This window comes from Phycodurus eques, chromosome 10 (assembly GCF_024500275.1).
Source record: "Phycodurus eques isolate BA_2022a chromosome 10, UOR_Pequ_1.1, whole genome shotgun sequence".
NCBI lineage: Eukaryota > Metazoa > Chordata > Actinopteri > Syngnathiformes > Syngnathidae > Phycodurus > Phycodurus eques.
In genome coordinates, this window is record NC_084534.1 from 322,351 (window position 1) to 341,826 (window position 19,476).

The following is a 19,476-nucleotide window of genomic DNA, read 5'->3' on the forward strand; positions in this document are numbered from 1 at the left end:
TGCCCATAAAACTGCCGTCTGCAGCATAAGTGTTGCGGTGGCGCCTTATTTGAAAGGTTCTAAGGTGCATCCGTCTAACGAGGAGGGAGTTGAGTAAGTTTGCGTCAGAATCAGAGTCAATCAATACAGGTGCATGAATCTCTTGATCAGGAGAGCATAGTGTCACTTTAGGAAGAACCCGGGTATGGTCTTCCTGAATGAAATTTAGACTCACCGCTCCCGTACCCTTGGTACCGGCGCCGGCAACCTTGACGTGACAGTTGCTCACGGAATGACCCAACTGCCCACAGTAGAAGCAACGCCTTTCCTTCAGCCGGCGTTGACGTTCCTCAGGGGAGAGATGGAACCTGCCCAGTTGCATGGGTTCATCCGTGGTGACGCTAGCCAGTGGATTGAGATAGGGGATCTGCCTTGGTTTGGATGGTCACCGAGGCTTGTCCTCCAAGTGCGCGGTGACGCATCCTTCCGCCGATGTCCGTCCAGCTTGCGATCCAAAAGCCTTTTGTCGATCTTCACGGCAAGAGCGATGAGAGTGTCCAAGTCGGTCGGCAGGTCTAGTGGGACCAAATCATCCTTGACGGCGGGGGATAATCCTTGAAAAAAATGCATCGAGTAGTGCCCTGTTGTTCCACTGACTCTCAGCTGCTAGAATGCGAAACTCAATCACGTAATCTGACACCCTCCGCTTGCCTTGTTGTAAGGTGGAAAACTGAAAAATTTGCTCTATAGTCTTTACGAAAGAAGCCCAAGAATGACACGTGGCGGAATTGCGGCTCCATTCAGCAGTAGCCCACGCCTCCGCACGACCAGTCAGGTGGGAAATGACAAAAGCGATCTTTGCCCGCTCGGTGAGGAAGGCGGCTGCCTGCAGCTCAAAGTGGAGTTCGCGCTGAGTGATAAATGGCTTAATCTTCCCAGAATCTCCAGAGATCCTCTCCGTTCGAGAGAGCTGTGGGCAGACAGCAGCGGAGGTGGTAGGTGGGGACACGGGGACTGCTTCACATGGAAACGGCAGTACAGTGGCGGCATCGGGTGCTGTGCCAGCTGGTTCTTTCTTCTGAACCATATTTATTAGAAATTCCAACTGTGAGGCCACCTGTCTGTCCTGATGCTCTGAATGTCCATTTAGATGAAGGTGGAGGGCAGCGAGCTGCTCATCCTGCTTTGAGATGCGTTGACCCTGCGCTTGAAGGGCTTTGCGCACCGGGTCTGAGTCTGGTGGGTCCATGTTATGGCCAGTTCGTTCTGTCATGAACGGAACAAAGGACAGGACCCAAAATGCACGACTCCAATTCAAATGGACAGTTTCAAAAAGAGGGGTTTAATAAACGGGCAGAGGTCGGTACACAGGCAGGCAAGCCGAAAAGGCAACGGTATCCAAAAAACATGAGGCAAAGAGGCAAGGTCAAAAATCAGAACAGGGTCTAGTCTCACTATGAGTCGGTCACAGGGAAACAAGGAATGCTGGAACGTGACAACAAGGTGCAACGAACTGGCGACCAGAAAGAATGAGACACGAGGTTAAATGCAAGGGGTAATTAGGGTGAACGAGGCACAGGTGGGGAAGATGCTCTCAGGGGCAGGTGTGTACGAGACCGGGGGAAGACAACAACCGGAACACACACCCATGACAATCTGCTGCTGTTACCCAAGAAGCCATCTCCTCAGCTTGATGTTTTTTATACGTTATTTGATTCTAGAAACACACACTGACCCCCTTGTGCTTTTATTATGGTACTCCTGTTCTCAGAAGTTTAAATGCGCCTATTAGCTTAATATTTAATTTCACATTTACATTTCAAATATCAATTATATTTAACATTTAGTTATATATTTATCATTTAGATTTACAGTTATTCTTAGACTTCACATTTAACATTTAGGTGGAACATTTATTTGTATTTAACGATGTCATATATCTTTCAGTGGACACATTTTGTTGTAAATGTGCAAAAAAGTTTTTCAAATATTGCCTAAAGCTAAATGTGACAAAATGTTGCTGTTATTTTCAGCTTGAGACACTTTACAAATTGTACCTCATAACCACCAGTCAGGTAAGATGGCAAAGTGAATAATATTGAGTGTTGACCGCTGACGACATGGTTGCTGATAGAACCTGCGGACCAAAGGACTGTTTGCTCATTGTTGGGAGTGTGTTGATTCAATGACCTGTTGGTGAGGAGTGATCGTTGTTTTACTCTGACAGCAATTTGACAGTTGGTAATTCAACATTTGCGCCTGTTAGCTGAAGTGTTAAGTGGCTTTTTGTGAGCACACTGAAAAAGTATAAGAAAGCTGCCATTCCTTTAATGTTATTTTTTAAATTCTAATTATGAAAAATATTATTCTTATAATTTTTTTTTGTTACTTCACTGTAATAAAAATTTGCAGGAGGGCAGCAAACTGAAATGTTTCATTAAGACCAATGGATTTTCTTCGACTGAGTGTGAGTTGCATATGCACATTGGTTAAAACTTCTGGTGAGTCTGGCGACGAGTGCATTCCCACCATTACGGATTTGGACGGAAGGGTTCGACGAACATTGTTAAGAAAAAGATTTGGTCACGTTACTGTTAGTTCAAAGTCATTCGTTTTCTAAACATGTATCTGTCATTAAATGGACGTCATTTTCAGACCACGAATCCGACACACTGTGTCCGGAGAGTGCAAGCCACCTGGCCGGTTAGTAAATGAATGTTGAATATCAACCATCAAATGTGTCAACTATTAATGTAATTTCTTTTAGCTTCAGGAAATCAACAACCAAAAAGTTGACTTCAATAGCATGAATGGAACATTATTGGTGAAAAAGAGCTGTGTGGGAAGTATAGCAGGTCATGTACTTAAGTCATAAATTGTTTTTCAGGAATGTATTTGTTATGGACGATTTTAGAGGCGTTTCAAGTGTTCATTCCATGTTTTTAGAAAATTCCACAAAGATGGTGGCCCCTTGTCGCATTGCTATTCAAAGTTCTTTTCGCCATGCTCTTTTTATTTCAACACAGAGTTCCTACGTGTTACAACAGTTCCCATAGAGACAAAATTCTTTGCTCAACTGGGCAAACATTCCCCCAAACAACTGCGTCAAACGTCAAAACCTTCACGTTCCTGGGTTTAAGGCCTCTTTATACTCCCGCGTTTGCGCGGCCGATAACACCCGCATTGCATCACGTGACCGACGAATCGCCCCGCGCAGCACCTCTGCGTAGCTTGCCGCATACCCGACAAAAATAGTTGCTGCGCGATGAACACCGGGGAGATCAGCTCTCGTGATTGATCCGTTTTACTCACATGCTGTGATGACGTACCAGCTTGCCCATTGGTTCTACATACCATCTACGTCGCCGCCTTCTCTTTCGATTTTGCAGCATTATTAAACGTATCATCTGGTCATCTAGGTCCATTTGTTCTGTCGCGGTCGCCATTGTTGTTGCTTTGTTCCTTGTTACTGAAAGTAAAAACGGCTACTGGAATTGGCAAAAAGAAAATGCAGCGGAAACTCCACCCTCTGGTGTCCTAGCCAATACCAGCCGTAGCGACACCCCCGACTTGGAGGAGAACTGGAGCACACTTTCAAAACAGCGTGCGTGGGTTTCGATCGAGTATAAAGGCAAACTGCGCGTGGTACAGCCGCAGTGACGTCAGTGCGGTCGCCGTCCGTGCGAGTATAAAGAAGCCTTTACAGTCTCTCAGGACCTGAAGTGGGAGACCAACATCAACTCCATCCTGAAAAAGGCCCAGCAGAGTATATACTTCCTGTGGCTTCTGAGGAAGCACGGCCTACCACAAGAGCTGTTATGGCAGTTCTATGCAGCAGTCATCGAATCAGTCCTGTGTTCATCCATCACAGTCTGGTTTGGTGCTGCCACGAAACAAGGACGAACTCCGACTGCAACAGACAATCAGGACTGCCTACAAAATCGTCGGTACCCCCTACCCACCCTTGACGACTTGCTCGCTGCCAGAACTAAGACAAGAGCATGCAAAATCCTCTTGGACCCTCCACATCCTGGTCACCACCTCTTTCAGCTCCTTCCCTCAGGTCGGCGCTATCGATCAATGCAAACTAAAACAAGCAGACATTCCAACAGCTTCTTCCCACTTGCATTAAATTGTTAGAGGCTAAACAACTTTCCATTGTGTGTTTTTATGGTTTTATGTCTAAAAAGTATTTTTTTGTCAAAATGACTGTCAATTGTCATACTAGAGTGGCTCCAACTACCAGAGACAAATTCCTTGTTTTTTTGACATACTTGGGAAATAAAAAGGATTCAGATTCTGATTTATTGTATCAAAAACATAAGGCATTAATTCCAAAATAGAGGAACACACGTTTGTGATCTTGTTGTAAAAGTAAAATGTTATCCAGCTGTGGTATCTCAGTCAGAACACTAGGGGGCACTACGTAAACTTATTACGTCAAAAAGAGGCAACGAAAACGACACGAGACATGTACTTTCATGTCGAATAGATGCTAGCTGTGTGCTGATCGATTGGTAAATGAAGTGAATTTAAAAAAAAAAGAAATACAGTACAAGACCGATTCTTGAGAACACTACACTGACAAAACCAAACTGTCATGTGATGTGGAAAGTTGCCCAGACAGTGCACGGCCAGCCTGACATGCAATTTTGACTATTATTATTATTTGACTATTTGCGAGATTGCTCACAAAGCTAGAGTCGCGGACGTGCAGTAGTCTATCCAAGCTATCTTCAGGCGAGAGGTGGGGTACACACATGTGGGAGGAAACCGGAGTGCTCGGAGAAAACCCACCCAGGCACGGGGAGAACATGCAAACTCCACACAGGCCAGGCTGAGATTTGAAACCCGGTCCTCAGAACTGTGAGGCCGATGTGGTAACCAGTCTTTTAACATATTGTCGAGTATAAAGTCAACAAATTCATGACTCTAGTCTGACTTAAGTCCAAGTGATGAGACTCGAGTCAACACCTCTGGTATTTAGTCGTGTTTGCTGCTGCTCTTGGTGTTAATCCGGCACCTTTATGCTACGTCCACGTCGCTTGAGTTTGATCGCGTGACACATTTGGACGCATTGAACGTGCATTTGCTTCATCGCGCTGTAAACGCGGCAAGAGCAGGGTCTTCCCCTCCGGGAGGCCCCGACGACATTTCCTCCCGCCTTCAAACTAGCAGCAATGGACGACAACATGACCTGCATTGTGGCTCTGTACAAGAAGTCCAAACGTCCGAACGCCAAACGCCGTCGTTTATTAATACACAACACCATCCAGAGGCACACACAACTGGGAGAATTCCACCGCCTTCTCCAAAAAACTGCATCTGGATGACTGCCGCTTCCAGCAGCAGTGCCCAGTTTGACCACCTGTTGGCTCGTATCGGTGCCAGGATCGCATGCACGGACACCAACGACAGGCGTTCTAGCTCAGCTGCGGAACGCCTGTTCGTTTGTCTCCGGTGAGTGGCAGTTTTGTTTGGTATCTCACAATAAATAAATATTCATTCAATCGACTGAATCTCATGGCAGGTTCGTGACAGAATTACTAAATAAATGTATCCAAAGGATGTTAACAAGGTGCCAAATAGTAAAACGAAATGAACTGATGAAAAGTGTGGAACTAATGGAGTCTGGATTGATCAAATAATTTGATCTGCAGTTAAATACACACATATTATAAAATATATGAATAAAGTCACTGGAATTCATTATGATTGTAATTTTTGAAAGCAGCTATACAGCCAAAAGAAAAATGGCACAACTAATAGCAACATGTTTTTGTGTTTATGTATTCATCTCTTTATGATTCATTATGAATGTATGATTATGGATTGTGTATGTAGACCAATTATGATTTATGATGATGTTTTAAATGTGTAGATGACCTTTCATGAATTTATGATTGGTACAGTTGCAGTCAAAAATATTGGCACCCCATGAGTGCCAATACTTTTAGCCATAATTGAATAAGAAGACACAATGGTTTTTTTTTCTTGACTCAGAAATCAGAGTAAACCTTTCCCTGTTTTAGGTCAGTTAGGTTTAACACAATTATTTCTATTTGATAAAAGCCAGGCAGTACAGTGCCCGACTGGTTAGCACATCTGCCTCACAGTTCTGAGGACCGGGGTTCAAATTGCTTGTGTGGAGTTTGCATATTCTCCCCGTGCCTGCGTGGGTTTTCTCCGGGTACTCCGGTTTCCTCCCACATCCCAAAAACATGCGTGGCAGGTTGATTGAAGACTCTATCTTGCCCGTAGGTGTGAATCTGAGTGTTTATATGTGCCCTGCGATTGGCTGACGACTAAGCCCGCCTCTCGCCCGAAGATAGCTGGGATAGGTCCCAGCACGCCCGCAACCCTCGTGAGGGTAAACGGTCTGGAAATTGAATGAATGAATGATAAAAGCCAGAATAGGGAGAGGATTATTTTGAGACAAATATATATAAGACATATTACAGTCATGCTCATGGGGTGCCAAAATTCTTTAGCACAACTGTATATTTTGTAGATTACAACAGCATCTTCATTATGACTCTGGTCAATTTAATGTGTTATGTATTGCAAATACTTTGCCACAGGTGACTCGTTCAGGACCATTGCCAACAGTTTCCGTGTTGGGTTCTCCACCGTATCCAAGATTGTCCCCGATGTGGCAACAGCAATTTGGGACTTTCTAGTGGAAGAATTCATGGCTGTGTCCACCACAGAGGAGTGGAACTCCATTGCAGAGAGGTTTGAGAAGCAGTGGAATTTCCCTCATTGCTGTGGTGCTCTGGATGGAAAACATGTGGTTCTCAAAGCCCCCGCCAACTCTGGATCACAGTTCTATAATTAAAAGGGAACGGACTCGCTTGTTCTCTTGGCAGTTGTAGATGCTGAAAAATGTTTCAGGGTCATAGATGTCGAGGGCTATGGAAGAACCAGTGATGGTGGGATTCTGTCCAACTCAGCTTTGGGTCAAGCACTGCGCTCCGGCACCCTCCAACTGCCTACAGAACGGCCACTACCAGGAGCTGACCAACGAGGACCCCAGCCATATGTCTTTGTCGCTGATGAGGCTTTTCCGCTCCGGAGAAATTTGTTGAGACCATTCCCCGGACGCATTCTTCCGCCCAAGCGACGGATGTTTAATTACCGTCTCTCCCAAGCTCGGCTGATGGTGGAGAATGCCTTCGGGATACTCTCTGCCCAGTGGAGGATGTATAGGCGTGTCATGGAAGTTCATCACCAAGTTGCGTAGAAGTGTGTGAAGGCCACCTGTGTTCTCCACAACTTCCTGCGAGCCAGGAGAACTCAGTAGTCGAATGTTGGCTGATCCATCCAATGCATATACTGCGTAAAATGGGCAATGAGGTTGTCAATTCAAATAGAATCATGATACAATTCCAAAGTATTGTTAATTAAGTGTTGTCCTCACTTTAGATGTCAAAAGAGTTTTGTGGATCCGAGTGGGAGATGGTCCTAGTGGCTCTTTGAGCATTAAAAGTTGCTGAGCCCTGATCTAAACTGAGTGAGTACTGTAGGCCTACTCATGTGTCTTTAATTTTTTCAGTAATTTTTCCTCTGTTTAAGAAAGTAGAGAGACTGTTAGGCAATTTCCAAGGTCGGTACTGGAAGCATCCCAGTTGAAGATGTGGAACCACTGCCACGTCTGGGAAGTGTTGCTGCCAACAACTCGACGAGAGAGGCTGTCGGGCTTAGGGAGGCCTTCACATCCTTCTTCTCAACTGAGGGAACGCTCACATGGCAAGTTAACGTGTAATACACATATTATGTTCCCAAAACGGCTCTTTTCAGAGCTACCCACCGCTACTTTTGAGCAAACATCCTGCAATATTACTTAATCAACAACAAAATCGTTGTACCTGTTTGTGTATGCAACATCAACAGTTCATATGCATATCATAATGAACATTGTGTTTGCCTTTATACAACCCCAATTCCAATGAAGTTGGGATGTTGTGTTTAACATAAATAAAAACAGAATACAATGATTTGCAAATCATGTTCAACCTATATTTAATTGAATACACTACAAAGACAAGATATTTAATGTTCAAACTGATAAACAGGCCAGTCTAGTACCCGCACACTTTTACTACGAAGCCACGCTGTTGTAACACGTGAAGAATGTGGTTTGGCATTGTCTTGCTGAAATAAGCACGGTGTCCATGAAAAAGACATTGCTTGGATGGCAGCATATGTTTCTCCAAAACCTGTATGTACCTTTCAGTATTAATGGGGCATTCACAGATGTGTAAGTTACCCATGCCATTGGCACGAACACAGCCTCATACCATCACAGATGCTGGCTTTTGAACTTTGCGTCCATAACAGTCCGGATGGTTCTTTTCCTCTTTGGACGGAGGACACGACATCCACAATTTCCAAATACAATTTGAAATGTGGACTCGTCGGACCACAGAACACTTTTCCACTTTGCATCAGTCCATCTTAGATGAGCTCGGGCCCAGAGAAGCCGGCGGCGTTTCTGGGTGTTGTTGATAAATGGCTTTTGTTTTGTATAGTAGAGTTTCAAGTTGCACTTACGGATGTAACGCCGAACTGTATTTACAGACATTGGTTTTCTGAAGTGTTCCTGAGCCCATGTGGTGATATCCTATACACATTGGTATCGGTTTTTGATGCAGTGCCGCCTGAGTGATTGAAGGTCACGAGCACTCATTGTTGGTTTTCGGCCGTGCCGCTTACATACAGTGATTTCTCCAGATTCGCTGAACCTTTTGATGATGAGAAGTAGATGAGCTTGTGAAGAGTCTCGGAACCTGACAAGAGCTTTGTTATGACTGAATGTGATATGCAGAGACGGACACAGTTCACATGTGGCCCCAGTGGCCTAATGGATAAGGCACTGGCCTCCTAAACCACCGATTGTGGGTTTCAATGGATTAATTCTATACCAATTAATGTCAATGGGATACTTCTTTGATTGCTTCGGTTTGGGAAGACTCTTGGAACAAATTAACTCATTCACGGCCAACCTTCCCAGTTAAAATGGATATTTGACTTCAAAAGCCGTCAATGGCAGTGAATGTTGTGTTCACCTGACAAGTATGAGCTTTGTTATGACTGAATGTGATATGCACAGACGGACACAGTTCATATGTGACCCCAGTGGCCTAATGGATAAGGCACTGGCCTTCTAAGCCAGCGATTGTGGGTTACAATGGATTAATTCTATACCAATTAATTTCAATGGGAAATTTATTTGATTCCTTCGGCCAGTTAAAATTGACATTTGACTTCTGAAGCCATCAATGGCAGTGAATGTTAAGTGTTCACCTGACAAATATTTTTCATTCGGAGCTTGGTTATGACTTAATGTGATATGCACAGATGAACACAGGTCACATGTGGCCCCAGTGGCCTAATGGATAAGACACTGGCCTCCTAAGCCAGGCATTGTGGGTTCGAGTCCCATCTGGGGTGCATCGGTTCTGGTAAATCTTCATGATGAGTTACGAATAAGGTGAATATTAGAGAGGTTGAATGACATTTTTTTAATTTTAGAAAAAAAACCTCAGTTTTCTTTATTTGCTTCAATTTGTCATCTATATGTGTGCATAATAACTGATCACAGTGATTATATTTTAAGGCACAAAACTATTCGGGACTGATAAAGTATTGTACTGTCAAATTGAATCTCAAGACCTAGAAATGATTACCCCTCCATTTTCTCGATGAGCATAGCATTGTATAATTCTTAAAATTATCCTTGTCCCCATCGTCGCAATGTGTCATATTTGTTTCAGTTTCAAATTGAAATCAGAGCCCACTCAAAAAAATAAATCAACCCGAAATAAAAAAAATAAGCTATGGTGAAAAGCATACCATAATTGCATATACAGGAAGTATACTTGTACCCTATAAAATGCAATCAAAGAAGTGGAGCAGACAACTTTGGCAATCTTTGGAGAAAGGATCCCTGCTATATGCTGCTATATGCATCCACCTATTGTATGTACTGTACGTTAAGGTGGTCATTGATGAAACACAGGTCCTTGAATGACTTGCAACAGCTGGTGACATGCTATTAAATACATCCTTGAATTTCAAAAAGTCCTGATGGAGCTCAGTGGGAAAAGGAATTTCCCTAAAAATCCGTAGGCTGACAGAGATCAAGCTTTACATCCCAGAGAGGCAGAGTTCGAATTCCACTGGATGGCTTGATTTTTCTTCCATTGGCGTGTAAATATAATTTGGACACTTTTATGTTTAATGCTGGTATTTTAAAGGTTGGACTTGCACGACTGCACTTTCACTGACAAGAGTATAAAATAGCTGATTATTTGTTTCGTACATCCATTAACCCCTCAATTTGTACTTTTATCATTCAGTCTTTTAGTCCCCCTCATCTTCATGAAAAGAACAATGTTTGCATTCATACACATATATTTTTAAGTAAAATGTTAACCATCTGGGGAGAAAATCTTTATTGAACAATAAAAGTGTTTATTCAGGAATGTTCGAATATTAGTAACAGTAAAATTCAAAGTATATTTTAAAATTCAATTTAATATACATTCATTTTTTATGTTAGACCACGTTTTAGGTTGTTTCATCATAAAATATGGTTTAACCGAAGGAAACATTTTCAGGCTAAACTAAAAGGATTTTGTATATTAAGTAATAAATCCAATTTCATTATTTTAATATAGAATCAATTAAAATCATGGGTTTGCGTCAGCTTCAGAAATATATGTATATGAATGTGAAACTTTCAGGTTACACAAAATGAATAATCAAAGGTAAATTATCAAGTGTGACAGATTACTTCCATTTTTTTCGAATTCATTCAGTGTTGAATTTTTTCAGTGTTCCAGTAAAATATTGTTTGAACTAGTTAGACAGGGCATCGCTCCCATGTGGCGAACAGCGCTTCACATGGAACAACTGTCCGCGACACTTTCTGATGAGCCATACAGTATGTGGATGGCTGGGAACTGCTCTTCACCAGTAAAGAGAGAAGCTGGCGTTGTTGTACGATGGTCTACCGTACGTGGAGAGTGCTGTTCAGCTAATGTTAGCGTACACGTCGTATTTTGAGACAAAAGATAACATTTTGAAATAGGCTCAGTTGAGGTTGCATTGTTATGACTATTGTAGCCTATATTGGCCTTTGGATAGGTATGTATGTAACCCCTGTAAAAGGTACAGCTCTGGGGTTATTTACCATTCTCTTCAAATTAGTATATTTCATTTAATTGTCTGAGTTTCTAATTAGTCAGGTCTGAATTCCTATTGTGAAATATGTTGAGATAACTGTTGCGGTTAAAATGGCCACTGGAGGGTGCTTAAAGTATGTGCTACGCAGCAAATACGTATTGTGAGCGTTGCATGTTGGGATTGAACTGCTCCAGCTAACCCGATGGTAGCGAGGCCACAAGACAAAAGAAAGAGAAGTTGATGATAGTTTTTGGGGAAAATGTTGCTTTGTTTTTTACAACCCCAATTCCATTGAAGTTGGGACGCTGTGTCAAACATAAATAAAACAGAATACAATGATTTGCAAATCATGTTTAACCTATATTTAATTGAATACACTACAAAGACAAGATATTTCATGTTCGTTGGGAACAGGTGGCTGCCATGATTGCTTCCCTGATTGCTTCTCAGTCATTCACAAGCAAAGATGGGGCGAGGTTCATCTCTTTGTGAACAAGTGCGGGAGAAAATAGTCCAACAGTTTAAGGACAATGTTCCTCAACGTACAATTGCAAGGAATTTAGGGATTTCATCATCTACGGTCCATAATATCATCAAAAGGTTCAGAGAATCTGGAGAAATCACTGCATGTAAGCGGCAAGGCCGAAAACCAACATTGGATGCCCGTGACCTTCGATCCCTCAGGCGGCACTGCATCAAAAACCGACATCAATGTGGAAAGGATATCACCGCATGAGCTCAGGAACACTTCAGAAAACCAATGTCAGTAAATACAGTTCGGCGCTAACTCCGTAAGTGCAACTTGAAACTCTACTATGCAAAGCAAAAGCCATTTATCAACAACACCCAGAAACGCCGCCGGCTTCTCTGGGCCCGAGCTCATCTAAAATGGACTTATGCAAAGTGGAAAAGTGGTTATATGCTGCCATCCAAGCAACGTCTTTTTCATGGACGCCCCTGCTTATTTCAGCAAGACAATGGCAAACCACATTCTTTTTTGTTGAAAAGAAAGATACCACTCTCCGCCCCTACATTGACTTCCGTGGTCTGAAAGATATTACAGTGAAGGATAAAGCCCCGCTGCCCCTCATTGACCCCTCCTTCGAGCCCCTCTGTGACACTCAAATATTCACCAAGTTGGACCTGCGCAACGCGTATCATCTCATCCGCATGAGAGAGGGGGACGAATGGAAAACTGCCTTCAACACTGAAGAGAGACCACTTTGAATACCTGGTCATGCCTTTTGGATTAACCAACGCCCCAGCCGTGTTTCAAACCTTCATCAATGACGTTCTCCGCGATATTCTCAACAAGTTCGTCTTTGTGTATTTAGACCACATCCTCATCTTCTCCCGTTCCACCGAAGAACATCGCCAGCATGTCCGCCAAGTCCTTTCAGTGCCTATGCGAAAACCGGGTTTTTGTGAAACCAGAGAGGTCCATTGATCCATCCATTTTCTACCGCTTATCAGAGGTCGCCCAACCAACTCTGAGATCCTCCCGGATGACCGAGCTTCTCACCCGATCTCTAAGGAAACTCATTTCGGCTGCTTATATCCGGGATCTTGTTCTGTCGGTCACGACCCACAAATTGTGACCATAGGTGAGGGTAGGAACATAGATTGACCGGTAAATTGAGAGCTTTCGGCTTAGCTCTTTCTTTACCAGAGAAGTGTGAATTCCATCTCTCCTCCGTACACTTCTTAGGATACATTATTGCCAAGGGACAGTTCCAACCAGACCCGGCTAAGATCCAAGCAGTCGTCAACTGGCCCATTCCCTCCACCTGAAAAGAGATGCAACGTTTCCTAGGCTTCGCCAGTTCCTACCGTCGATCCATCCGTGACTACAGCAAAGTTGCCATTCCCCTCACCAGTCACACCTCCACCAGCGCCCCATCCCATTGGACTCCAGCCGCATCGCAAGCATTCGTACACCTTAAGGAACTATTCACCAGTACCCCCATCCTGAGACACCCCGACTCTGCCCTCCAATTCGTTGTGGAAGATGACGCCTCTGACACTGGGGCTGGAGCTGTCCTCTCCTAGCGGGACCCTGTATCCCAAAAACTACATCCCTGTGCCTTTTTCTCTTGTTCCCTTTCTATATCTGAGCGGAATTACGACGGGGGGAATCGTGAGCTACTAGCCATCGTCTGGGCCCTGGAGAAGGGGAGGCACTGGCTGGAGGGGCCCGTCTCTCCCTTTATTATATGGACTGAGCACAAGAATCTCACTTATCTCCGTTCCACCTGATCCCCGGCAAGCGCGTTGGGTGATGTTTTTCAGTCGGTTCAATTTTAGCCTCTCCTTCCGCCCTGGTTACCGTAACAGCAAGCCTGATGCCCTGTCCCGCCTTTATTCACCCCCCTTCAGAAACTGGAGCCCATCCTTCCTGCTTCCTGCATGGATTGAGGTCACTGAGGTGGTTAAAAAGCTCCTCGGTGGCAAGGCCTCAGGGGTGGATGAGATTCGCCCGGAGTTCCTAAAGGGTCTGGATGTTGTGGGGTGTCCTGGTTGACAGGCCTCTGCAACATCGCATGGACATCGGGGACAGTGCCTTTGGATTGGCAGACTGTGGTGGTGGTCCCCCTTTTTAAGAAGGGGAACCGGAGAGTGTGTTCCAACTACAGGGGGATCACACTTCTCAGCCTCCCTGCTAAGGGCTATTCAGGGGTGGTGGAGAGGAGGGTCCCTCGGGAAGTCGAATCTCATATTCAGGAGGCGCAGTGTGGTTTTCGTCCTGGCCATGGAACAATGGACCAGCTCTACACCCTCGGCAGGGTCCTCGAGGGTGCATGGGAGTTCGCCCAACCAATCTACATGTGTTTTGTGGACTTGGTGGGTGACACGGGAGATGAGTCGCCTGTCCAGGGAATGGGAGGGGCTTGAGGAGAAGCTGGAGCTGACACGCCAAGCCCTCATGAATAAAATTGTCATCTGCGCCGGAGTCAGTGAGGGCTCTGACAGGAGTGTTGTGAACGGGACCAAGAATACACGAGGGAACAGTAATACGGGAGGGAGAGCTTGGAGAGGTGTTGGTTTGGCTCACCACGGTGCTCTCGGGTCGTGGTGAGCCCGGTCTTTTGGTTTTATGGCGCAATTGGCTATGAAGTGACCTGGCTGTCCACAATAAATACATAATCGCTGAGTGTATTCTCCAGATTCTCTGAACCTTTTGATGATATTATGGACCGTAGATGATGAAATCCCTAAATTCTTTGCAAATGTACGTTGAGGAACATTGTCCTTAAGCTGTTCAACTATTTTCTCACACGCTTGTTCACAAAGAGGTGAACCTCGTCCCATCTTTGCTTGTGAATGACTGAGCAATTCAGGGAAGCTCCTTTTATACCCAATCATGGCACCCACCTGTTCCCAATTAGCCTGTTCACCTGTGAGATGTTCCAAACAGGTGTTTGATGAGCATTCCTCAACTTTCTCAGTCTTTATTTGCCACGTCCCAGCTTTTTTGGAACGTGTTGCAGCCATAAAATTCTATGTTAATAATTATTTGCTAAAAACAATAAAGTTTTTCAGTTTGAACATAAAATATCTTGTCTTTGTAGTGTCTTCAATTCAATTTAGGTTGAACATGATTTGCAAATCATTGTATTCTGTTTTTATTTATGTTTAACACAACGTCCCAACTTCATTGGAATTGGGGCTGCTTTATTAATATTTATGCCCCCAATAAAGGAATAGAAAGGCGAGCCGTCTTCACTATAGGTTAGCTAATCATTTTCAGCACTGTCAACAGGATCAATTAATTATTGGTGGTGATTTAAATTGTACTCTTAACCCCAGAATAGATAGGATAGGTGAGCCTCACCCACAATCATCACTTATTCTAAGTCATTGATTAACTCAACTGGACATACATATACATGGAAGGTAAAATATCCACACATAAAACAATATTCATGGGTGAGGATTACAAGGTACATTCTTAGTGCTGCTTGGTTGGACATAATTTATATCTCAAAAAGCCTGAACTTCAGATTAATTCACACCCTGTCCTGTTGCCTTAACTGACCTCACAAGCATAGAATTAGTCATTTCCTCTCGTCAAAGAGCCAGGTCCTATTGGCAAACTGTTACACCTTTTGCTAATGTTTTGCTCGTTTTTGGGAAGAATGGGGAAACAGAAAGAGGGCTTTCAGCTCAATAAGACAATGGTGGGAGTTGAGAAACCCCAGATTTGTGTGTTCTGTCAGCAGGACACGTCTCATTCCACTAGTAAAATAAAGACTGCAGTACAACATCTAGAGCTGAGCATCAGGACTATTGAAAAACATAAAAAAATGATACAAACATGGCCACAGATCGGTTTCTGCAGGAAAAAACACCTGGAACTACACTATCTCCAGAAAGAAAGAGTGAAAGGAGCATTTGTAAGATCACGCTTCCTTCACTTAAGAAACATGGGCACTCAAACCACCTTAAAACTCGCAGGAGGTGGGTGACCAGCAACATGGGAGAGATGAGGAGCCTTGTGGTGAACTTCTATGTTAAGCTCTTTGGAGCACAGGCGTGTAGCATGGTGGATTGTGGAGATCTCTTTGAGGGTCTTCCTCAACTGAGCGGAGATGAGATGAGACATTGAATCTGGGGGAGTTAACAGAAGCAATAAAGCAGATGGCACCAAGACGCTTACCAATGTTTGACGGACTGTCGTAAAGACTTGTATAAGTGTTTTTCGCACATCTTTGGGGCTGACCTGCATGCTGTCTTTCTGGAGTGCTTGGAGAGAGGCTTTCTTTCTGTCTCATGTCTACAGGTAGTCCTCTCCCTGCCGCCAAAAAAGGGAGATCTGGCACTACTAAAAAACTGGAGGCCTGTTGCACTTCTGTGCACGGATTACAAAATACTCTCCAGAGCTCCATCTAACAAATACAAAACACTCTGGATCTAATAATTCTTGCAGACCAAACCTATTGTGTACCAGACAGAACAGTCATTCATTTTCCATACGGCTTATCCTCGCTAGAGTCACGGGCGTGCTGGAGCCTATCCCAGCTGACTTTGGGCAAGAGGCGGGGTACATCCTGAACTGGTGGCAACCCAGTCGCAGGGCACATACAAACAAACAACCATTCACACTCACAGTCACACTTATGGACAATTTAGAGTCTCCAATTAACCTACCATGCATGTTTTTGGGAAGTGGGAGGAAACCGGAGTACACGGAGAAAAGCCACGCAGGCACAGGGAGAACCTGCAAACTCCACACAGGCAAGGCCGGATTAGAACCCGGGTCCTCAGACCTGTGAGGCAGATGTGCTAACCAGTCGGTCACCGTGCCGCCCCAGACAGAACAATTATGGACAATATTTTTCTTGTACGTGTTGTTATTGATGCGTTTAATTGTTATGGTATGCATTGTGGGATTGTGTCATTAAATCAAGAGAAGCCATTTGATAGGGTGGATCATGATTGTTTGTTCTGTACACTTAGGAGTTTCGGTTTTGGTGACTGTTTCATTGCGTGGATTGTTTTGTTGTGTTATGGCCCGCAATGTCTGGTAAAAATAGGGTCAAGCCTGAGTCGGCCAATCCCTTTACAAGAATACGGCGAGGTTGTCCCATCTCAGGTCAGCTGTACACTTTAGCTATTCAGCCGTTGAGAAGCCGACTCAGTGGTCTTTCACTGCCCGGTTCACCTGGTTGCGATAAATCTCTCATTGTATCTGCCGATGCTGCCGATGCCTATGTTATCATTTCAAATAAGAGAGATGTTATCTGTATGCAGGCCAGTTTGTCTTTGTATGAGAACGTCAGTTCTGCACAGGTGAATTGGGCTAAGAGCGAGGCTTGGTGATGAGTCAGTGGGGGAGAACACAGCACTGGTACTGCCTGCAGGCCTTGAGTGGCATATCGAGGCCTTAAAGGTCCCAGGAGTGTACGGGAAGTGGGTGGGAAGGAAGGAGTTATACCAATTGTGTGTCAAGGTCTTATTCGCTCCCTGGCTAGAATTAAGAAGTTGAAGTGGGCTAGGTTGTTTGGTCCTGACGCTTTCCCGAAGGGCAGCTGGGGTCCCTGTACAAACTCCCTATTGCGAAGTGCACGGCAGACCTCCAGTGAAGGGTAGTGCATGGGGCGATTGAAAGCAGACCTTGAACCGGAGCTGAGGGAAAGATGTCTGTTTTGTTCACAACCAGAAACACTGGAACATTTATTTGTGCAGTGTCCTCGTTTGTCAGCCTTGTTTAATTATAGTTTTTCAGCAGTTAGGTGAGTGTTTCTCTTTTGATTTATTCATGTTTGGACCCAAATATTGTATTAAAAGAAAGAGGGTCTACACACTGATGAACTTTCTTTCCGGTTCTGCCCCAAGTTGGCCATTTGGGTAACGCGCGAGAACCGTTACAGCAAACTCAGCAGCATGGATCTGCTACCAACTTAGATGGGTATTCTGAAATTTAGGCTGAGAGTGGAACACATGTATCACATAATTATCAAGATTTTTACACCACCATTAAGTAACACTTTAACAGTGTTAATAATGTCGACTCTTGCCTTACGGTGTCAATATTTTACACTATCAGAGTTTTTAAGTAACACTTTCATAGTGTTAATAATGTTAACGCTTTCAAAAGTGCAAATTTCTTTTTTTTGTATCATGTCCTGCTCAGCTGCATGGCCATGCAGAATGGTGGATTTGTATGCCTTTTGTGCTCGAACAGTTTTGCTGTGAAACAGGGAAGCTTAAAATACTCCCTTTTCTTATTTTATTTATTTATTTATTTTATTATTATTATTATGATGTTTATTGAAAATTCAGCTGGACAGAAAAGGGTTTTAGAGGACAGACAGATGGACAGAATGGACAAGGGGAATAGGGGCGCTAACCATAGCAGAACAACAGTTAGTCTAGATATTTGACCACAAGTCACGATGCAAAAGTCAAATCATGTTCTTCTCATGATTCAAACGGCAACTGTACACAGTCACCGCTAGAAATAAATGAAATTTTTTAAAATTTTCATAGCAACGTATACGCATCTTCAAAAAACCCAGATTAAAAAGAAATAGAAACTTTTATTTAGGATCTAAACATCCCTCAATGAAATGATGTTCCTTTAACCATCACAGAATTACATAACGCATTAAAAAATATGCAAGCGGGGCGGGCGCCTGGCCCGGACGGAATCCCTGTTGAATTCATTACACATTTTTGGCCTCTATTTTTCAGAACAGTCAATGAGATAAAGGATAAAGGAAGAATTAGTAGCCATATGAACACAGCTTCAATTAAGTTATTACTAGAGCCAGGTAAAGACCCCACTCTCCCGGCAAATTATCGGCCCTAATCACTGATTAATGTAGATATCAAAATTATCTCGAAAGCCCTCGCAGCGAGACTTGAAAAGATACTTCCGTCGATAATCCACTATGACCAGACAGGCTTCATTAAAGGTAGAAGTTCCACAAATAATGTCAGACGTCTGTTGGATTTAATAAGCATGTCACACCATAAAAATCTAAACGCAATTATCATGTCACTTGATGCACAGAAAGCTTTTGATAAATTTAACTGGGCTTTCCTGTTTGCAGTACTTCGTAAATTTGCCTTTGGAGATTCAATTATACATTGGATAACAACATTATACAATTCGCCGAAAGCGACAGTGACCACAAATAGGATCACTTCACAAAGTTTTACATATAAAGAGGAACCAGACAAGGATGTCCACTCTCACCAATGCTATTTGCAATATTTATCGAACCTCTTGCTGCCGCTATACGTCAGAATGCTAATATTAAATGTATCTACTCACTAGTGACAGAACACAAAATCAATCTATCTGCATATGATATTCTTCTTTACTTACGGAAACCCAAGTATTCTCTTCAGGCACTCTTCAATCTCATTAAAACATTTTCACAAATATCAGACTACACTATTAACTGGACAAAATCAACAATATGCCAATAACAGCAAACTCATGGACTCCTGCAAATCAAATCCCAGAATTTCCTATAGGAAACATTAAGTATTTAGGTATCAATATTTCGTTAAAACTCACATAGCTAATCAATCTAAATTACACACCACTTCTGGAAAAAAATCTCATCTGATTTAAGACGCTGGAATAACATGCCTATATTATTACTGGGAAGAATAACTATCATAAAAATGAAAACCTTACCTCAAATAAATTATTTATTTTCAATTATTCCACTTAACCCCACATTTAAATGGTTTCAAACCTTAGATTCGTTTAGTATCAAGAGGATCTCAATTAGCTCCCAGTATGCTCTCCCCAATCTGGCATAATACAGATTTCGAAACTAATAATATACC

The 19,476-nt window shown here is 43.4% G+C and overlaps 1 non-coding gene across 1 annotated transcript; it reads left to right on the plus strand.

Annotated features, from left to right (window-relative positions):
• Positions 1 to 9,359: 9,359 nt before the first annotated feature.
• Positions 9,360 to 9,432, plus strand: trnar-ccu (transfer RNA arginine (anticodon CCU)). Its single transcript has one exon. It is a non-coding gene; the product is annotated as a tRNA-Arg (tRNA).
• The last annotated feature ends 10,044 nt before the right edge of the window (positions 9,433 to 19,476 follow it).